The following is a 3,949-nucleotide window of genomic DNA, read 5'->3' on the forward strand; positions in this document are numbered from 1 at the left end:
CATGATCATGTTCTTGGTCCTGAAAAGGACCGTTTATGTAAGCATGTGCACACCAGACCTGCTCACTTGGAGCTGGTGTATTTGGTGACAGCCTTGGTGCCCTCGCTGACAGCGTGCTTGGCCAGCTCCCCGGGCAGCAGCAGTCTCACGGCCGTCTGTATCTCGCGGCTGGTGATGGTGGAGCGCTTGTTGTAGTGGGCGAGGCGGCTGGCCTCTGCCGCGATGCGCTCGAAAATGTCGTTCACGAAACTGTTCATGATGCTCATGGCCTTAGATGATATGCCAGTGTCCGGATGAACTTGCTTCAACACTTTGTAGATGTAGATTGCGTAGCTTTCCTTCCTCTTGCGCTTCTTTTTCTTGTCGCCCTTCGAGATGTTTTTCTGGGCCTTGCCCGCCTTTTTGGCTGCCTTACCGCTCGTCTTGGGGGGCATCGTAGGTCTGAGCTGTGCCGCTGTCGCTAGATGAGTGAGACGGGAATTTTTTTTTTTTTTTAGACTACAGCCCCTCCACGCTGAAGTCAGTCTCACACAGCCGAAGTGTTTGTGAGCCCTGCTAACCAAATGGGAATGATTTGACTGAGGGAATTGATGCGTGCCAGGTGGGACCTATACGCTTAATTTGATAACTGAGTAACTGCCTATGCTGTCTTCACTCTCCTGTGAGGGAGGGGGAAGCAGCTGGCGACGTGCGTCTGGCGCGGTCAAGCCTGCAGGGGTGCGGAATTTGCACCCCGACAGCCTATGGGGAGTAGCAAAGGGTAGACAACAGTAAACCAGCGAGCGCACTGGAGGAAACCTGTTGCCTGTGAGTGAAAAGTTAACGCAACCGAGGGCCCGAAGGGATAGGAAGCGGATGAGGGCGAATGGGATCTGTGGCTCTCCCAGATGGGATTTCTGGAAGAGCCATTTTGAGCACGCCATGCGGCGTATGTGCTCGGCAGGCACGAGCGAATGTGGCTATTTAGGCCTCGGCATCTCGAGGGCGGCAGGAACTGCTGGCGCGACCTGCAACTAAAGATAAAGACACATATTTACATTGTTCTATAACTATGTTTAATGGCTATTAGCCCGGTTAGGCTAATAATGGGGCTCGTGCGCTCAGGCACTATGGCCGGCGTCTCTGAGCCACAAGATGATGGGTGAAGTCGTGGGTTTAGATTTATGTTGCGAAAAATTTTTAATATTTAATATATATGCATATATAATTAATAATTACAATTATATATGCATATATTTTTCACTACTGGGGTGGTTTAGAAGCACTGGGGGGGGAGAAAAATTATGACGTTAAAATAATTTTTAAACACTAAAAATTCGGGTGGGCATGGCAGCAGCTCTCTGGAACATGGCGCCCTCTCCCTCGCCGACAGGCACTGTGGGCGGCGTCTCTGTGGCGGCCCCCAGGGAGGGCGGGGAACATGGAGCACAGCTGCTGGAGAGTAGATGACAGGGTGAGTGGGGGGAAAATTATGTTGCAAAACTTCAATAATTTAGGAAGAAAAACTAAAAATGAGTGTGGGATAATTGCACTGAAAAGGGGGAAACGGCGATTCTCGTTGTTTTCTTAAATCAGGGTGGTGAAATTTGTTGAATCAGGATACGGTTTCTTAATGGTGAGTGTTTTAGGAACAATTTGCCAGTTCAAACATGACGGTGGAGTTTATAGTTAAAAAGTTATGTGGAATTTAGTGTGACAATGTGTAGACGAGTTTTTCGGCTGAAAGTTCTCTCGCCAGTCCGCAACCGACTGCTGGTACCCCCACCTAGGCTCCGCCCACCGGCGCGGACCAGCCAATCAGCGCCGACCCGGGCTTGGCGAGAGAGCGAAAAACACGACTGATTTTGACGGAGTATTTTTTAAGTGTTTACGGGGGTTTTTCGCATAAAATGTGTTTCGGTCTTTTGAATTTTCTGGCATCTTCAGGATTATATCGTCCCAAGTTGTGTACGAGCGGATTGGTGTGTGTGTCGATTGATTTGTAAAAGGAAGTGGCTTGCTTGACGAGTTGCGCGTGCAGTGTTTCTATGCGAAGTTCCTTGTGTATTAGGCGCATCGGGACATAAATGGGAACTTGCGCTATTCTTCTTAGGGATTTGTTCTGTACGATTTGTAGTTTCTTCAAGTGTGTTGGTGCTGCGTAGCTCCATGCTGGGGATGCGTAGGTTACTATAGGTTGGACGCAGGCTGTGTAGAGGATCTTGCCATTATGTGTACTTAAGCTGCTCTTGTGGTTTAAGAGGGGGTACAGCGTTGCTAGTCTTGCGTTGGCTTGAGCTTGTTTACTGGCGATGTGGTTCTTCCATGTGAGTCCGCGGTCCATGTGTACTCCTAAGTATTTTACAGTTGTTTTGTATTCGATGTCGTTATTGAATAGGTTGAGCTGCGGCAGGTTTTCTGGGACTCGTCGGCGCGTGAATATGATGGCTTCGCATTTGCCTACGTTAATTGATGTCCTCCAGTCGGTGAACCATGCTTCTATGGTGTGTAGCGAATCTTGCAGTCTTCGTACAGCCAGGTGGGGGCTGAGGGAGCTTGTATAGAGCATGGTGTCGTCTGCATAACACGCAATGTTGGCTCCAGGTAGTTGTGGGAGATCTGCTACATATATGTTAAATAGCAGGGGCCCTAGTATACTGCCTTGCGGTACCCCTGCTAGTATTGGTCTAGGTGTGGATATGGCGCCTGGAATGTGTGCACGAAATGAGCGGTGATGGAGGTATGAGTCTAATGTTTTGATGTATGTGTCCGGGAGTTGTATGACCTGGAGTTTGTGTAGCAGTCCTTCGTGCCATACTCGATCAAACGCCTTTTCTATGTCGAGAAAGACAGCTGCAGTGTATTGGCGCCAGTTGAATGCGTGTGTAATGTGTTCTGTAATACGGACTAATTGTTGCGTGGTGGAGTGACGAGCCCTGAAGCCAAACTGGTAGTCCGGGATTACACGATGTTCTTCCAGATGTAGTTGGATGCGGCGAGCTAGCACTTTCTCTGCGACTTTAGACAGCGTGTTGAGGAGACTAATTGGTCTGTAGCTGGTTGGTAGTTTGGGATTTTTGCCTGGTTTTGGGAGTAGGATTAGTTTGGCTTCTTTCCAGGTGTGTGGCCAGGAGTTTGTTTGTAGGATGCCATTGATGCAGGATGTGATTGCCTGAAGGGCAGGGAGTTGGAGTTGTTTGAGGACTAGGGAAGGGATTTTGTCTGCTCCTGGCGCTTTGTTGTTCTTCAGAGATTTAATTATTCTTTTCACTTCCATTTCTGTGGTAAGGAGAGGTTCCGTGGTGGTTGTGGCTAGTCGCATGTTGGCTATTTGCTCTGACACTAGGAGTGTGTGAGGCGGATTGTTGGGGAGGATGTTGGGCTGGAAGGCAAGTTCCTGGCTGTCAGCTAGCGCCTTCACTTTCTCCTGTGGTGTGTAGGCGAATGTTCCAGTTGGCTGTTGAATGGGGGGAATGATGACGGGTTTGGCAGTTAATGATTTGGTGGCTTTCCATAGAGTGTTGTCGGCTGTGGTTAAGTGTGAGATTTTGTGGTCCCACAGTGTGGCTCGGTGTAGTGCTAGGTGACTGAGGAATTCGGAGTGAAGATCGTTGTAGTCCTTCTTGAGTGCTGGTGTTCTGTTGCGTTGCCATCTACGACGAGCTTGATTTTTGGCAGTGAGAAGCAGTTGCAGGGGAAAGGGAAGGGCGACTGTATCAGGTTTCGGCTTTGTTGTTGGGACATAGTTTTGGATGGCTTTGGTGAGTGTTCTGGTTAGTTCTGCCGAGTACGCCTGCAGGTCGGCAGCTGTTGTAATGGTAGGGACAGGAGTGAGGTAGTGTTCTACGTAGGAATTTAATTTTGGCCAGTTGGCTTTTCTGAAGTTAAGGATTTTCTTAGGTTTGGTTGTAGGTGTGTGGACGTCTTCTAATGTTGCTACGACTGGCAGGTGATCAGAGTGGAGCTCATG

The sequence above is a fragment of the Bacillus rossius genome, unplaced genomic scaffold, assembly GCF_032445375.1.
Source record: "Bacillus rossius redtenbacheri isolate Brsri unplaced genomic scaffold, Brsri_v3 Brsri_v3_scf160, whole genome shotgun sequence".
Lineage (NCBI taxonomy): Eukaryota > Metazoa > Arthropoda > Insecta > Phasmatodea > Bacillidae > Bacillus > Bacillus rossius.